This window comes from Vicugna pacos, chromosome 16, assembly GCF_048564905.1.
Source record: "Vicugna pacos chromosome 16, VicPac4, whole genome shotgun sequence".
NCBI classification, from domain to species: domain Eukaryota; kingdom Metazoa; phylum Chordata; class Mammalia; order Artiodactyla; family Camelidae; genus Vicugna; species Vicugna pacos.
The window spans coordinates 5,351,310-5,369,183 of record NC_133002.1 but is presented as its reverse complement, the minus strand read 5'-3'; the positions used below and the strand labels follow the sequence as shown (position 1 = coordinate 5,369,183).

Below are 17,874 nucleotides of genomic sequence, written 5' to 3'. Positions count from 1 at the left end.
TTACACCTGAGAAAGTGTGGCTGGAGCTTGTGACAAGCAGATTTTTCCCTTTATTGGATGCCAAGTACCATGCAGGGCACACCCCCACATGGCATCTTATTCCGTCTTCTCTATGCCCCAACAAGGTCCAGAGAGAGGCGGTGCCTCACCTAAGATCACAAAGCGAGGAAGAACCAGGGCTGGGTGGGAATTAGTTCTGTCTGCAGGTGGTTGGAGGCCAAGGGGGTCTTCCCCTACCCAGATTGCCCCCCTCCCAACCTCCCAGCCAGGGGCACTGGTGGGGAAATGCAATCACATGCACAAGGTGGGAGGGAGCTTGCTGTTCCAATTCATAGATGAGGAAACTGAGGCCGAGCAAAGATAAGAAGCTCGACTGAGGCTAGAGGCTCCACTTCTGAGATGACTCACTCCCATGGCTGTTGGCAGGAAGCCTCAGTTCTTTACTGGCTGTCAGCAGAAGGCTTCAGCTCCTTGTTACATGGGCCTTTTCACAGGGCTGCTTAAATGTCCTTGTGACCCGACAGCTGGCTTCCCCCTGAGTGATCCACAGGAGTGCAAAGAGGAAGGTGCAGTGCCTTTTGTGCCCTAATATCCTAAATCACACACTGTCACTCTGCCTTTTTTGGTTGTTAGAAGGAACCCATGTTCTAGAGGAAGGGAATTTGACTCCATCTTTGGAAGTGAGAACCATCAAAGAATTTTAGTATTTTAAATCCACCACAGTGTGTGAGGTGGGGTCAGGGCACTGGGATTTTAAACACTCCCCTGGTGACTCTAACATGCAGTCAGGACTGAGACCCACTGAGATGGAAAGTCACCACCTGGAGGGGGTTGAGAAGGGAGACTCAGCAGGACATGACTTCAGGGCTGAGCCAGCCCCCAAGTCCTCCTTCCCCAGGGAAGCCCACATCGGCAGTCTCAGCCCAGGTCCCCTCCCCGGCCCCTCCCTCACCCCTTCCAGCTCACCTCCTCTGGAGGCCTTCTCAGAGACCCCCACCCACAGGCTGCAGGCCCCCAGCCCAGCATCAGCCCTGCACTAGCTGCCTCTGGGTCTGGTTTCAGGCCTGTGCAAACGTATGGGTTGGTGTGAGCATGTGTGTGCACACGTATGCGTGTGAATGTACCCACACAGCCTTGTCCGCTCACCGGCCAGGGTTCCCAGACAGAAGGGACCCATCTTCTCGGCCCCCCTCTGCTGTCTGTCTTCCTTCATTTTTCCCCTTTCTCTCCCCTCTTTCTCTTCCCTCTCCTTTCTTTCTTCCTCTTGACTCTCCTCCACCTCCCCGTCTTTCTCTCTCCCCTTCCTGATCCCGTGGTCCCTACGCCCTCTCTCTCTTGCCTGTTAGGAGGCCCAGTGGCTCCTCTGTGACTATTTTGATGAAGCCACCCCGAGTGAATGTGGCCCTGGACTTCCCTGCCCACCTCCAGGAATCCCCCAGGTCCGGCCACTCAGGGTCTCAGGCGGGGCCCGCTTCCTATATCTTTAACCCCCGGGTGGAAGAGGGCACGGCTGAGGGGTGGTGGGCAGGAGCCAGGAAGGAGCCAGTCCTGGGGCTGCGTCCATCTCCAGCCTCCTCTGCTCCTCACTGCCCGCCCGCGGTGGGCCTGGCCTGCGAGGCTCCAGAACCTTCCTCTCCATCCCTCTCTCTGCCCGTTGCGTGGGCTTCCTCTTGGGGAGGAGCAGGCCCTGGCCACAGCTTCGAAGGCAGCCTGTGGAAATGAGGAGAGCAGCCCTGCCCTAGTAATGAGGAGAAGAGAGAACTCCTCTCGGGAATTAATGAGACCGCCAAGAACAAAAGAGGCGACGACCAGCAGAGGCCGGAGAGGCGGGGCCCCGCGCAGCCGTCCCCGCAGAACCGCACGCCCGCAATAATAGAGTGAGGAAAAATGGAGTAGAGATCCCTGTGGTAAAAACTATTAGAGGAGGCGAATTATAAAACTATTAACCAGAATGTAACTCCCAATTAAAAGATGATTTAACACTGGAACCTGATGGATGAATTTTGATTAAATGGAGAACTATTAGGAGCCCAGGGATAAGGCTGCTCCTGCCAGTTCTAAAAGTTAAAAGGCAGTTTGATATAAAAATTTATAAATTAAGGTTAATTACTTTAAATAACATGGCTGGAAGCAATGAAAGGAAATTTATCAGAATCTCCAGAGTTTGGGGCAAGATGGATACAGATGTCCAGGCTGGCCCCCAGGGAGCCTGGAGGTCAGGGTGGGGACAGCTGAGGCCAGTAAGAGGGCAGGTGATGTCAGTGCGCCCGTCAGGCCCGCCAGGAAATAAGGGATTGGCTGAGGCCGGCATGGGGTGCCTTCACTGCCCTCCACCCCAGGGCCACACCAAGAGAAGCCAGCTCTGGGAGATGGGCAGGAAGGAGGCCTCACGGCCCCAGGACTGGCCTAGGGAGCTAGTCGGATGGGGAGGACATAATCTCTCCTTGGCGAGCCCTCCCTCTGTTGGAGAGGACAGAGCAGGAGTCCCCATTCTATGACCTGCGGTTCACTGAGCACTCAGCAGGGTTGGGGACATCACCACAGTCCTGCCCCATCTGGAGTCACCAGCACCCCCCTTGCCTGACCTGCCTGGCCCTGCTCTGTAACTCCCAACCCCATGAGCCCTGATGGGCAGGACAGGGCCCTATAAGAGATTCCACAGGGTGCAGGCTGTTCTCCAATGCCCCAGGGTGGTGGGCCATAGGCACCCTGGAGGCTACCCACTGCCCATGGCCCCAGACCTCCCTGGGCTGAAGGTTGTGCTTCCAGGAGACCCAGGCACTGCCCATACCCAGGGCAATTTGAACCCTCTACCGCCAGGCAGTCTCCTCCCTGCTCTGCCCTGGGCAACTCATCCCTTCCCCAGAACCCCATTCCTGCCCTGGGAGGATTTCCCCTGCAATTTCCCCAATTGCAGGCGGGGAGGCCTGCAATTGGCCTGGTCCTGTCCCTGGGAGGATGGGACCTCAGCAAAGGGCATCCCCCACAAGGATGGTACTCAGCTCACTGCTACAGCCAGACCCCAGGGGCTTTGAAAGGCCACATCCAGGAGATATTAGTACAAGGCTGTCCCCACGTGGGCCTTTGAGCCAAGCTCCTTGGGCTCCAGCTCCAATTCCAACACTTACCATCCTGCGTCTCCAGGCCTGACCTCATCTCCTCATCTGTAAAATGGAGATAATAATCTCTCCTTGCAGGACAGCCATGCAGATGAGAAGTAAAGGCCTAATGCATGGGAGGTTCTCAACAAACAGCAGGGATTCTCACCGCCCGTCCTCAAGTCTCATCTGGTGAGAAATGTCGCTCATTATCTGGCAGAACTTCACTGAGGCTTCCTGGCCCCGATGCATGTGAACACTTTGCAGGCATAAGGGGAAAAATACCTTCTTTAATCTTCCCTACACCCTCTGAAGTCAGTCGAGTTATTTCTCCCATGTCACAGACAAGGAAACTGAGGGACAGAGAGATTCAGTCACAAGCCCCAGCCCTCACAGCTGGCAGGGGCCGGTCTGGATCCAGGTCTTCCAGCAGCCGTTGCCCATCGCACACTGCCTCCCAGGGCACTGCGCTAAGGCGTTCACACTCCCTCTTACTGTGCGTCCTACATAAACCTCAAATAAAGTATTTGGAGGTAGAACCAGTGCGCAAGGAAGGAGTGAGGGAATAGTGAAAGTGGGGAGGAGGGAAAGAAAGACAGGAGGGAGGAAGGAAAGAAAGAAGAGGAAAAAGCAAAAAGGAAAGGGATACGCTGGTGAGTTTATTTTTTAGACAAACCTCTGTGGGTGGGAGGTCAGAGTGTTAACCTTGGGGTGACGGGGGGGGTGCCCGAGGGAGACTCTGCGGGGCAGGAGACGTTCTGCTTCTGAGATGGGCGCTGATGACACAGCTGCTTTAACTTTGTAAAAATTCATCACTCTGTGTACTGATTTGTGCTCCTTCCTTTCCATTAAAAAGTTATTATAGTATACAATCTAAAAATGAACGTGATAATGGGTACATTTTATGGTGTGCAAAGTATACCTTAACAAAAGTGTTATTTAAAAAAATAAATACACCAGAAACAGCCCTTACTTGCTCTTGCAGTGCATAACGTAGACTACGTGTGAAAGGACAGAGAGCCCGCGTAGCTGGCGCTTGGCCCTGGGACCATCACCGAAGCCATTTAGCGGGCCCTCCCCACCCAGTGCCCTACTCCATCCACATACACAGCTCAGGAAGTGATCCTTCCCGCTGCATTCTGTGAACTTGAGTGAGTGTTCTTTTATCCCTGAATTTTACTGGATGTGTTTACCACTCCCCCATCATCCCCTCCCTCTACCACACTTCTGTGTGAAGCGTTTTCTGTAAGTCTTTTAAATCTTGGTTGGACTAAAGGCTGAAACAAACAAAAAAAGAAGCCATCAGCGTGTCCTGTGCGGGTAGGGTGTGGAAGAGGAGCTGGAGGTGCGGGGTGCCCATGTCAGCACGTGCACCCCAGCCACATAGCTTTCCCCCTCCCAGCCTCTCTCATTTCCCTCAGGAACAAGGTGGGGAAGAGGGGGTGGGGAGGGCAACCTGAAGGGCATAGCCCAAGCAAAAGTTTGGAGGTGAGGAGAGGGGAATTCCAGGACCAAGGAACAATGAGCCCCTGCAGGCCAGAACTGCCCTGAGCTCAAGGAAGGAATCAGGGTGCTTAGATTGGGGGACAATGTCGGGGAAGCTCCAAAAAGTCACGGACAGAAAAACATTATTGCAACTGAGACAAAGCTCACAAGATGGGGAGGCTCCCTTTCACGGTGTTACTGTCACTGCCGCTGTCATCACTATTGTTATCAGGGAAGCAGTGGGGTGAAGTACAGCTCTGTCCAAAGTCAGTTCCAAGGAACACTTCTCTTACAAGACTCTTTTCCCAACCAACTTTTCCTCAGTCAAGAAGTTAATATTAACTCTGCCCTTCTCTTGGAACTCCCCAGCGCACACCAGCATAATACAGCCTCTGAGAAGTCCTGCAGCAAATAACTTCTTTCACTTTTTGCAAACAGCCTTCCCTAAACAGAGTTGATCACAGGAACTTTTTTTACCCCATGACACTTACCAACACCCCAGGAATGGAGGCTTTGTGGATCACAGCTGGAGGAATGAGGGAGAGTGAAAAAGGCATAAACTCCAAAATGAGACAAAGTTCCATTTCAGCCTGTTTCAGTGTGGCCTTGGGGACTTGGTTTAACCTCTCTGTGCCTCAGCTTCCTAGCTGGAGGAAGTACTGCCAATCTCAAAAGATGGTGGGGAAAGATAAAAAAATAAAAACACTAAGGGAAAAAAGAGAATAAAAAAAGGTTGTGGTGAGTTTTAACTTATGGTGGCCCGTAACAGATCCTCAACAAGTATTTGTCCACCCATTTTACAGATGAACTAACTTGCTGAGAACACATAAGCAGGGAGCAGCAGCCGGGGTGGCAGGGGAGGTGGGGGGCTCAAATCTAGGTCTTTTTTTTTTTTAGTAAGTGCTTTCACCTTTATTTCTCTTGATACACCCCAGATACAGACATTTCATCCACAACAGGGCTAAGCGACGTTTTATGTAAGCTGGAGGCACAACCATGGCTCAAATAACATCTGGCCCAGCAACTAACCTCACTGAGAGGGCTCGTAGGAAGTTCACCCTCACCTTGACGAGCCATGACTTTACTGGAGAATGAATCACTCCAGGAGGATTCAGAAAATGAAGTCATGAGAAGAAGGTCTGTTATTTTTCTGGATCTCAGCGATCACTCTCAAGAGTCAGCTGTAGGTTGCTTTCTTTTCTTTCAGCAGCTTCTGAATTTGAGCAACAGATTCCTCCAGCATCAACCACGCCGGTGAACAGTGCCTAGGGTGGGAACACGGGGCAAGTGAGGTCCGTTTCGCTGAGGAGTCATGCTCTGAAGCATAAAGGATGCAGGATTATGTCCTGACAGGACAGCACAGTAAGACCCTGGTCCATCCAAGACTGAGTCACGACTCCACAGCTCATAAGCTCGGTGACTGTGGGAAGGTCACTTAACTGCTCTGGTTTCTGCATCCATAAGGTGGCAATAAAAACAGTCCCCTCTACGTAGGGTCGTTCTGAGGCAGAAATGAGTTAAAACAGGCAAAGTGCTTGGAACAGAGATTGACGTAAAGGCCCTCAATAAATGTGAGCCATTGTTTTAGTCACTACTACTGTTTATGGCTGGGCTCCAAGTCAGTTGACAGAAGGAGGAGGGAGAGGAGGCAAAGGATTCTTTCTCCCCAAGGGTCCTGAAAAGCAGAGGAGTCCCCCGTCTGCCAGGACCCCTCTTCCAGCCCTGTCCTTCTGCAGATGGCTGCCATGCCTGGGCCCCGTCCTGTCCCTGCTGAGGTCTCACCACTGATGCCCACCCTCCTGGGGCTGTCAGTGCCGAGGGTGAACCTGGGATGGGCTGGTTCTCAGAGACTTCATCTCGCTCAAGAGTCATTGTGAGCTCAGCAAAAAATTCTTCTTTCTTATGGGAGAGTTGTATTCCATTACATATACACGCTGCATCTTCTTTATCCATTCATCTGTTGATGTGCCCTTAGGATGCTTCCATATCTTGGCAATTATAAATAATGTTGCTGTTAATAGGAGGGTGTATGTATCTTTTTGAATTAATTTTTATTTTGTAGTTGGCTTTATTCCTTTGATAACTCTGCAAGTTTAAAAAGCTAAAGCTCTAAACGTTCTTAGAAACAATGAACAGTGCATACACGTAAATTTTAAAAAATACGTGCAGTATATTGTGTATATGTATTTACATGCAATATATTATGTATGTGCAGTCAAACTGTAACAATTTTACCTAACAAAACTGAAAAGTTAAAAAAAAATACTATCCACAAAAAAAAAGTTATTGTGAGCCCACCCTCGCACACAGCTCGAATTGAAGCGGAGGACCTGACCTCTCCAACCACTGTCACTTCTGTGGCACTTCTGAGATGAGCAACATGGGCCCTTGCATCCACAACTTATCAGTGGAGAAACTAAGGCACACAGAAAAATTAAGGGACGCCCCTCCCCCTTCATAGCCAAATTTTGGAGCCTAGAGCCTAGATTGTCTGCGTGTATGTGTGTGACTGTCCCGAGGTCACCTGCCCCTGGCCTACAAACCCCCACACTTGTAAAGGCGGAGACCAGGGCTGCCTCTGCAGTAAGAGTCCTGGCACAGAGCTGATGCTGAACAAGTATGTGATGGTTCAGTGAACCCATGGATGGACTGGCTGATGGTAAGAGAGACAATCTGGAGACATTGGTCTGTCGGGGAAGACGGACACTGGGTCAAGCCGTGTCCCTCTCATACAGAAATAAAATGCTGATAAACCTCCCCAGGGCCTCCAAGAAGGTCCAGGGCACCAAGAGCAATGGTGATTCTGAGAACACCCCTGCCCACTCTGGCGGAGGCTGAGAAAATCCCAGGCCTAGGATCAGACCCTGTCCCGTCCATATATGCAAGCCTGCCCTCCATGACCCACACTAGATAATTAGCAACAGTGCCCTCCATTCCCAGGACTGGCTGTCCTCCCCACCTGGGAAGCATGCCCTCGAAAAATCACAATAGAACATCTGTCTGTGACCAAACGAAAAAGTAGGGGCATGGAGCCAGAAAATCACAAAGTGTGCCCCAAAGCCCTCTGGAAGGAAGCAAGTTGGGGCCTCTCTGCCCATCCCTGGGATGGTTCACACAGTAGACCAATAGTAAAGCAGGTCTTCAGAACAAGTTGGACAAGTAAAGGGCTGAGGGCCCAGAGGATGGAGAGCAGACCCTGTTTCCCTTCCCCTGTAGAGGCTTCTTCCAAGAGTCCCAAGGGCAGCCTACCACAGTGCTGGGTTCACGTCTCACCAGCTGCATGATCATGGACAAGACACTTGCCCTCTTTGAGCCTCAGTCTCCTCATCTAGAAATTGGGTATGATGGCAGGTAGGCAGAGGGCTGCGGTGAGAATAAATATGAACTTGCACTTGGAAGAGCTTCATGAAGGGCACGATCAAGAGGCTTAGACCATGTGAACTGTTTTAGTGTTACTTTTATTAGAGAAGATCAGAGACTCAAAGCAGGATCCTGAGGCCAGTGCCATGACCACCCCCAAGGGGTCCAGCATCTGCTCTGAGCTGGATTTTCTGAAACAGGGTCCAACCGAGGCATCAAACAAATGGGGAGAGGAGAGCAAGAAAGGCATGTGTGTGCAAGTGTCTGTGTGCACACACACGTCCATGTACATGTGGTATGTGCCCGTCCGAGTGTGCGTGTATGTGTGCCCCGGGGTAGGGAGGGGAGGGGACAGAGGGGAGAAAGGGAGAATTGAGAGGAAAAGAAGAAAAGCAGAAAAGCACAGGGAAGAGGAGGACTGAGGCATTCGGTTACATGATCTAAATTCTAATCAAACATCATTTAAAGCGTGTTTTATTTCAGCCTCGGGAGAGCCGGTCCCTCCTGGCTGCTCACCATGGCAACGGGCCGCTCATTTCAGAAGTGTCATGCCACATTATCGTCCTGCCGCCTCACACGCTCTCGCCGCCTGACAACTTCGCTCTGCCCCTTGTGACAACCATCCCCGCTCAGCTGGTTTATTTTTGGTGTCAGCCAGCCCCCCTCCCCTACCCCCTCCCCATCATCAGCGGATTGAAAGACAACCTCAGCCCTCCAGCCAGTGAGCATCGCAGCCTGTTTGGTGATAAGAGATAATTTGAGGAGATATTTGCTTACATGTGTATGAACAATTTGCTGCATTAAGACAATTCCACCTGGTACATGGGGATGGGGGCGGGTGGCCAGTGCTCAAGCTGCCAACACCCCAGGAAAGAGGAGGGAGGGGGCATGCCTCATTTCTCAGGGCCCCTCCAAACTGGAGGCCCTAGGAGATTCTCAGCTGGCTGTCTTCCCCACCATCCTCCAGAAACAGCAGGCCCACCACTAACTCGCTGTGTGACCTTGTGCAAGTCACTCCCTTTCTCTGTGCCTCCCTTTCCTTGTCTGTCAAAAGGCGAGGTTGGACCAGCTAGGACCTGGGATCCCTGCCAAGTGTGGCAGTGAGTGAATCAATGGTTCTGAGGACCAGAGTGGGAGCAGCAGAGTGCCGAGGACCCGAAAAGAGGACAGACCCCTGGTCTCGTCACCAGTATGAAGGTTAATGAAGGGAAACGAGGTTAGTGTGATGCAGCCCACCTCTATCCACATAACAACTCAGAAAAGGGGGTTCCTGAAGCTCCCCACTCTGGCGGAGGCTGAGAAAATCCCAGACCTAGGATCAGACCCTGTCCTGGGAAGGGCCCTTCTGGGACACGCTACCCTGCTCTCTGCCTGGCTTTCTTCACAGGACAAGAGGCATCTCTGAAGCCACTCCCACCCCTCCATCATGTTCATACACTCAGTCCCACATGCATCTCCTCCAGATCAAGGGCCAGATGGAGTTATGAAGGCAGATTCAGAAGAAGATGGGGGAGAGAGGCGCACCCTGAGACCCCAGGTAAGAAGCTAGGACCCCTGGTTCTCCGAGCCGAGAATGGATATAATGGGCTAAAAGACAAAGTGGCCCCAGCCAATGCTTCCATCTACAGAAAGCCAAGCATAGTAGTAAGAGCTGCATCCGCTCAGGGCTTCGGGGAGCCAGGCCCTGTCCTGAGATTATAAGGGTTTGGAACCCCCTCTCTGCAAGCCGTGCCCTCCTGCCCCACCCCCATGGGGTAAGAAGCAGGCCTGGGAGAGAGTGTCAGTCGAGGGGAGCCGGTGCCTCTGTTTACTCATCTGTCAGACGGGATTAATAACAGTTCCTACTGTACCTGGTGGCTGTCAGGATTAAGAGAAGGCTTAGTACTATATACAATAGCCAAGACATGGAAGCAACCTAAACGTCCATTGACAGATGACTGGATAAAGATGTGGTGTGTGTGTATACATACACACACACACACATGCACACATACACAATGGAATACTCCTCAGCCATAAAAATAGAATGAAATAATGCCATTTGCAGCAACATGGATAGACCTAGAAATTACCACACTAAGTGAAGTAAGGCAGAAAGAGAAAGAAAAATACCATGTATCACTTATATGCGGAATCTTAAAAAAATGACACAAATGAGCTTACGTACAAAACAGAAACAGACTCACAGACATAGGAAACAAACTTATGGTTACCAGGGGGAAAGGGGGTGGGGGAAGGATAAGTTAGGAGTTCAGAATTTGCAGATACTAACTACTGTATATAAAATAGATCAACAACAGGGTCCTACTGTATAGCACGGGGAACTATATTCAATATCCTGTAATAACCAATAATGAAAAAGAGTATGAAAAGGAATATATATATGTATAACCGAATCACTATGCTGTACACCAGAAACACAACACTGTAAATCGATTATATTTCAATTAAAAATAAAATAAAATTTTTAAAAAAAGAAGGCTTAGCACAGTTTGAGGCACATAGTAGGTGTTCAGTAAACGACAGCCATTAGAAGTTGTCTTACTAATCAGGGTCTGAGGGACTACGGCTTTCTGAGAACGAGCCTCACTTCCCCACCACCTTAGCCTGTGGGCAGCTGGCTGCCGTGACCGGTTTTGCTCCCACTGAGGCCCTGTCCTGGGGAGTATGGACTCTCTGAGATACCTACCCCTGCCTCCCAGCCCCATGGAATTTCTCTTCTTGGTTTCTTTGAACCCTCCAGGAGTGCGTCAGACAGTGGAAGGTGATCTCCCACCCACCCCAGGTCCCACAGAAGGCACCTTTCTCTGGAACCCTCAGAACCTACAGGATGACCCCCTTCGGTCTGCCTCTGCCTCCTGTCTGCCCAGGGTTGAGGGTAAATGTTAGCTGAGAACTCGGACTTCCACTTACCTCACCTGGTGACCCTCTTCCCTGACCTGGGGTCTCACACAGACTCCCTAGGAGAACTAGGTGCCCAGGAAAAAACACACTAGGGAGACATAAGCCAGCCTCCTTTCCCATTGAGCTCTGGGTAGGCTCCCCTAGGCCTCTGCAGCCTACCCACCAGTGAAGTAGAGATGCAGGGGGCTTCAGGAAGAAGAATCTCTCTGGGGTCAATGGGACTCAGGTCCAATTCCAGCTCCACCACCTCTCAGCTATGGAGTCTGAGATCAGGGGAGTGCCTCAGTGTTCTTATCTATAAAATGGGGATAACAACACATATTTCACAGGGTTGCTGGCATGATTAAAGGTATACTGAACACTTAGTAGGTACCCAATAAAAAGTAGCTATGATGAATAAAAACATCCAAAGCTGGAGCCAGAGAGCTGTTTGCCTTTCATCCTCTGGAAGCTTCCGTGTAGACTCACAGGGCTGGAGGCTGCTCTGGCCCGGAAATTGCGCCCTGGGCTTGCTTTTCCCTCACCCTCCTCCCTACTCTGCCTCTCTACTGTCAGCTCAAGCCTGGGAAGTGACGGGCTAGAAGTGATCCACAATGTTATGCCCCTACTGGAGCAAGGCACACAGGCCCCAGCCTGGCTCGCTCTCTTTTCCCCTCTTTCTCAACAAAATAACAAAATGAATCAAATTACTCATCTCAACCCTCACCTGGGCTTGACTCAGAACTGGGAGGATTCAAGGGGTTCACCTCTAGGGGGGAGGGGTGGGGTTCTCAGGGAAGGAAACTTCGGCCCCAAAGAGGAAGGGTTATCTAATCACACCCACGGTTCTGTGCTTTCTGAACATGAAGAGCATGTTTTGTTCTCATTATTATTTTCATGTATTATTTTCAAAGCAGCAGGAGGTTGCTGGACGCCAGCATCTCGTGATCCCATAAGCTCTCCACCCCTACTCAGATCCCAGAGCTCTTGGAGGCAATGAATTGGGGGCACAGAGGGCTCAACACGGGCTGGGGAGTCCCACAGATCTGCATCTCTGCCTCCTCATCCCTCCCCAGCCGTGTGGCCTTCAGCAGGTTACCCAACCTCTTGAGCCTCAGTTTCCACTCTGCACTGTGGGCATAAGGCAGCTCTTGCCTCAGGACCCCTGTATGGAGTTAAGGAGATGGTGCCTCCCACGCCCACTCCTTACAAGCAGACAGCCCCCAAGTCCTTGGGCTTTGGGCCTTCGCCTCTCAACTTCTCTCCTGAAGCAGCTTTAGGCAGAGGCCAGGGAGATGGGAGCCCTCATCCGTGGTCCGGGAGCATTTAGCTTCCCCAGATAAGAATGGATCGGGAAAGGAGGAGCTGGGCGTCTAGCATCCCTCCTCCGACCAGGCGGCAGCCACAGGGATTCAGGGATTCGGCCCCCGGGATCGCGGGGAGGAGGGGCGGCCACAGACCCCCAACCCGCACCCCCTCCGGGGCCTTGGGGGAAGGAAAGGGGCGGGCGCCTCCCGTTCACCTTCTGACGGTGAAATGTGGCCATTTACCTTCACGCTCCAATGCCAGCCCCTAAATCACTGTCTCTGCGCCCGAGCTCAAGGTTGCTCCCTGAGCTGGCCGCCAACAAAGCCGCCGCCGCCGCCGCCGCCGCCTGGGACCCGGGCGCCGAGCCCCCCCACCCCCACCCCGCCAAGACCGGGAAGGGACGAACGCTCCTGGTCGGTTTGCTGCGCCCCCTCCGCCTTCCTCCCCTCCCTTCCCCGTCTCTCGCTCGCGCTCTAATTTTTGATCCCAATGACTTATCTCTGGGATCAGGGTCCTGGCCCAGACTCACCAAGAACCTCAAGTTCACTTTTCTATCGCAGACGTACATAATTAGGAAAAAAGGCTTGCGTGAAGGAGGTGTTCATTACGTCGCCACAACTTTACTCTCGGGTCCCTCTGCCCAGCGCCGTGCCGGGAGCGCACAGACTGAACAGTTTCTGATGCAGGAACTGCCTAGTGGGAGTCGCTCATAGAGCGCGGAGAGTGCGCGCGTCTCCAAAGCGCTAACCTGCGGTTAACATTGCACCCAGCTGTGCGACTCTGTTTTGACATGGCTTCATTAGCCCCGCTCCCTTCTTTCCCCTCCTTGATCTTTCCCTTCCGGGTCTTTCTCCCCACCCCACCCCGCCCCCGCTGGGGAATCTCCATTTGTCATCCGTGCAGAGAGGACGAAAGCGAGCCCCCCAACTCGTGGTCACGCAGGACACTGGGGGTCTGTTTGGAAAAGGGGGAGCTGTTGGCGCCGAGAACCAGAACCGTGGCGAGCAGGAGGTCTCCGCCCCTGCCCTGGCTTGAGGTGACCTCAGCTGTAGGTCACGGTAAGTTTAGCCCAAGGGGAAATGAAGAGTGCGGCCCACAGAGGGAGAGGAAGATGCTGACGCGACCCCCACCCCGCCCCGCCCAGGCCCCGCCCCAACCCGGAAGTGAGGCGCCCGCACCGCAGGGCTCTCAGTTCTGCGCTCTTGCTCCCAGCGTACAGTTCGCAGTGTCCGTTTGCTCTGCCTCGAATCTCATTCATTGGTACCTTATTTGTTTCCTCTATGTGGATTGGTGAGACTGGTGTCTCCCCAATCTGACTGAGGGTTCCTCCAGGACAGAAATTGTGCTTTCTTCATCAGACCCGAGATTCCCCCCACCCCCACCAGGGCAGAGGTTGTATCCCCCACTTTTCGTTGGTGCTCCCCCAGAACAGAGGCTACATGCCCCATTTGCCTGAGAGCTTCCCCTTGGCAGGGAGGGGATCTGTCTCCCCCATCAGACTGAGGACTCCTCCAGGTCCAGAGCTATGTCTCTCCCCTCCAGACCAGGAGCCCCCCCAGGACCCTGCTGACCACCGCTGACCTACTGTTCAAAACCCCAGGGTCCTGCCCAGTTCTCAGGCACTATGGCTCTAGGAGTCTTCAGGTCTGGATGCGAATGCAGCCTCATTGTGTTTTGGCTCTATGACCTTGAACAAGTCACATGACCTCTGGGGAGATGAATGCCACAACTCAGAAGACTGCCACTACTTGTTAAGGCTCATTTGGTGAAAGGGCCAAGCCAGGGCCTGGCATATAGCAAGTGTTCAATAAACGCTGTCTCATTCCCTTCCCCTCATTCGCCTGAGAAGGATGTCCCAAACCTGCTCTGCCAGCTCGGGCTGAGAGGACAGAGGGGAACCAGAGTTAGAAAAGAGTGCCACAAAACATACACACACACACACATACACACACACACACACAATCCCATCAAGCAACTGGGTACTGGCCTCCTTCGTTAGGGGATGGGGCGGTGGCAAGGAGTTAAATGTATTAAGCAATTTACAATTAATATAGAAGTCATTCCAGAGATAGCTACTAGAAAGAGTACAACAGGGCAATTAACCCACTAATACACTAGGCTATTACATCGCTATGTCTCTTATTTTAGCCCGAGGTGATTTGAAACGCATTGGATTAAAGGATATTACAGGAGATAGCATGAAAAATAGCTTAATGTAATGAGCCATCCCGTGATGTCTGCTATTAAAGATGATTTGCAGTTGAAAACTACAACATACAGTAGTTCAGCTATTTGAGGACCAACGGGGTTGGGGGTGGGGCAGTGCTATTAACCCTTCCCTCCTTCCAGCTGCCCCCACCCCCACCAGGCCCTCTACTACCTTCATGCCAAGATTATCAAGTGCATCTTATTAGGCGACAATGGCTTCATTGGGAGATTGGAGATTGGGGCCTGAGGTTGATAAAGAACCAATAATCTGCTAATAACCTTTAAAAAATAGATTCCCCCAGGGAGCTGTACTAATGGGCTGAGGCTGGGGAGGGAGGTTGATTGGCAACCGGGTGGCTAATGTGGAAAAGGGTGTGGGATTAGGGTTGTGGGGGGGAGGCTTCTCTGGGCAGGAGGGGGAGATCAACATGGCCCCCACCCCTGGCTCTCCTGATTGAGACAGCAGGGAGACCGATGGGTTATGGGCTGCTGCTTAGAAGGTGTGCCTCGGTACATGTGTGTGAATAATTACAATACGCAAAACTGAATTTTTTTTCTATTTAGCTGATCTTTGAATGATGCATCACAGCTCTTAAAGGCTGTTTCGGGATTTTCCAGGCATCCAGAGAGGCAGGTAGTAGTGTACCTTCACGTGTAGCCTAGGCATGCGACCCAGAGAAAGCAAGTAACTTACCCAAAGTTAATGCAGCCAGTTATGTAAGAAAACAGGAATCAAATAGAGGTTTTCTTATTTCAAAGCCTGTGCTTAAAGCTACAAAATGAAACTCCAGCTTGAGTGTCCTACATGAGAAATCTCTGCCTGCCCCAGGGTCACGAAGGTCTTCTCTCTTAGATTTTCTTTCGGAAGTTTGATTGCTCTACATCTCATATGTAGGTCTGTGATCTATTCTCAGTTCACCTCTGTGTGTGTGGAATGAGATCAGGGTTGATGTTCACTTTTTTCAGCTGGACCATGAGTACATTTCCACGTCCACGTGTGCAGATACGTGTGTCAGATGAGAAGTACACATACACGTGCTGGCAGCCGCACAGTGAAAGCCACATAATCTGAAGGCACACACATAGAGGCTAAGGCAGACACATGTAGAGACACACTGAAGATCAAGGATACGTGTGCACAATGGGCATGAGAAGCCGGTGAGTTCCCCAGATAGGCATGTGATGCATGCTTGTCAGGGGAGTGCACGTGTGTGCATCACATGAGTGCGTGCTGGCATGGTCTGTGTCCAGCACTGTACATGAGTTGGTATCTGTGTGTCCCTGGGCATAGATCAGACTGTGTATGCTCACCACTCTGGGTGTCACCGAGCCTGCACGTGTGTGGTCAGCATTTGTGGGCATGTCGTTGTGGCTGAATCTGTGTGTGTGTGTGGTTGTTGGCGTGCTCGGTACTGTGTGTCTGTGTGTGCATGCACGTGTGTTGGTGTGTCTACATGTGCGTGTCGCTGTGCCCATGTGTTGCTGTGTGACTGCACCTCCCCTGGTGCTGCCACCTCCGACAGCTGCAGGGCCAGCCGGGAGCAGCCCCCGCGCCCCCCTCGCTGCTGTCTTTTATCATCATTTGCCACGAAAGGGAGCCCAGGAGGACGGTGATAAATAAGGGCCACTTAAAATACGAGACGACCACTCTGACTTTGGGGAATATTTCTTCTGTGGAGCAGCTGGTGCCGCCTCTGTCCTTGTGGAAAGGGGTCCCAGGGGCCGCCAGCCCCTGCCCAGCTTCTGCAGGCTCCCTCCTATCCACTGCCCCCTCAACCCCTGCCCTACCAGCGCTGGTCTGGGAGGGGAAGTAGAGGGGGACCCACCCTGAGGCCAGTGCAGGCAGGGCAAGGTGACCCTCAGTTTGCCCTTCTCAGGTGCTCTGTGGAAGCCTGGGTGTCATAGAAGAAGAGGCTCAGAGGGGACTGGAGGGTACACAGCCTCCATCTTTTAGGATTCCCTCTCCCTTCAAAGCTGAGGGGACCGTTGGGGGGCTCCAGAGAGCTGAGAGACATACGTGGACACACACCCCACTCACACAATTTTCAGCACCTACTCTGTTCCAAGCCTTAGGAAGACACAAAGACATATATCCTATGAAGAGATAACAGGGTACACACACTCTACTTGCTACACAAAGACACATGCGGATCTGCAAAAAGACTTGTATATACTTGTTCTGGGAAGAGATGAGTTCTGGGAAGAGAAGGAGGAGGAGAAAGAAGAGAAAGGAATTGAAGGAGCTAAGAAAAGGAAAGAAATATTTAAAAATACAAAAACATGGATATGAAGGATGCACAACTGTGTCAGGGTAGAGGTGGTCCCTCGGTAGGAGGGAGGGGCAGGGCTAGGGGTGGAGGACCGCCCCATATGGGAGTACAGGTTGTTCACTGCCTAAGGGGGCAGGCGTCGGTGAAAGTCCAGCCTTCGCTTTATTGGCCAGGCCACACCCTGGTATGAGGCTGAGTCCACCAGGAGGAAGCATGCCTTGCATTGTTTCTAGAAAGCACCCTCCACTAGCCTTGCTTTTAGCCACAGGTCTGGGCGACAACCCCCCCACCCCCGCTGCCCAGGGGTCACCTTTTCCTAATTCCTACAGAGGCACCTCAGGAGCTAGCCAGGCCCTGAGGGAGGGGGTCTTTTACTGTGTTTGGGAGACATTCTTTCCTTAAAATGAAAAAAGAAAGGAAAGAAAAGAAAGAAAGAAATTGAGACAGAGGAGAAAAAAGAAGAGAAAGAGGAGGGAAGGGAAGGAACGTGAAGGGAGAGGAGGAGTTGAGGGGGGCATCCAACCACAGAGGCTCTTCTAATCAAAGAGCTTGTCACCGTCACTCTGCTAGTTGAGATGCCAGGACGGATCTGGGCCTGGCAGCATCTGGGGTTAGGGGTGAGGGGTGAATCAGTACTAACAGGTCACATACACGCACATCTCCATGCCCACCCTGCCTCCCTTCTCAGCCCATCCCAGGTGGCCAGGGACATGTCATGTCTCATTTCCTTCTCTCAGAAACAGTGATGGGGGGCTGGGGAGAGGTGCGGGGAGCCCGCCTGAGCTGATCTTTTTCCTTCAATTTCCCTCCCAAGCTCTGTAGGCATCAGCCATGGATGCGCCAACACCCTCATCTTCCATGACCCCCCCAACACAAAGCCGCATCACCCCCCTATCAGGGACTGTCTGGGAGGAGGGAAGGCAGGGAAGAGCTGGCCTCCTTTCTTATCTGGGGTTTTCAGCCCCCAAGCTTCTCTAGATGGGATCCCTAGAGCCCACCCACAGCCTCTCCCCTCAGCTTCAGTTCGCTGATCCCCACCCCCAACACCCTCTCCCCACACCCACCGATGTTCCAGTCCTCCCAAGCAGTCTCTAAACATTCTCCTTTCCAGCTTGCTCCCCTGTGGAAGGGAGAGTGGTGGGGAACCGACCTTTACTGAGCACCCACTGGGTGCTGGGCCCCTGCCTGGCTGTATCATTTGATGCCCAAGAGAACCCTTTGAGGTGGCTTTTTTAAAAACTTATTTATTGGAGGTACTGAAA

At 52.2% G+C, this 17,874-nt stretch overlaps 1 long non-coding RNA gene across 3 annotated transcripts; it reads right to left on the bottom strand.

Annotated features, from left to right (window-relative positions):
- Window positions 1–3,736: 3,736 nt before the first annotated feature.
- On the bottom strand, window positions 3,737–12,933 carry LOC140686273 (uncharacterized). Of its 3 annotated transcripts, XR_012059978.1 has the most exons (4): window positions 12,664–12,933; window positions 5,648–5,848; window positions 5,075–5,288; window positions 3,737–3,971 (listed from the first exon to the last, which is right to left on the bottom strand). It is a non-coding gene; the product is annotated as an uncharacterized lncRNA (long non-coding RNA). The 3 variants fall into 3 exon arrangements; XR_012059979.1 differs by lacking the exons at window positions 3,737–3,971; window positions 5,075–5,288 and adding an exon at window positions 11,011–11,142 and having other exon boundaries at window positions 5,538–5,848; XR_012059977.1 differs by lacking the exons at window positions 3,737–3,971; window positions 5,075–5,288 and having other exon boundaries at window positions 5,538–5,848.
- Window positions 12,934–17,874: the final 4,941 nt, after the last annotated feature.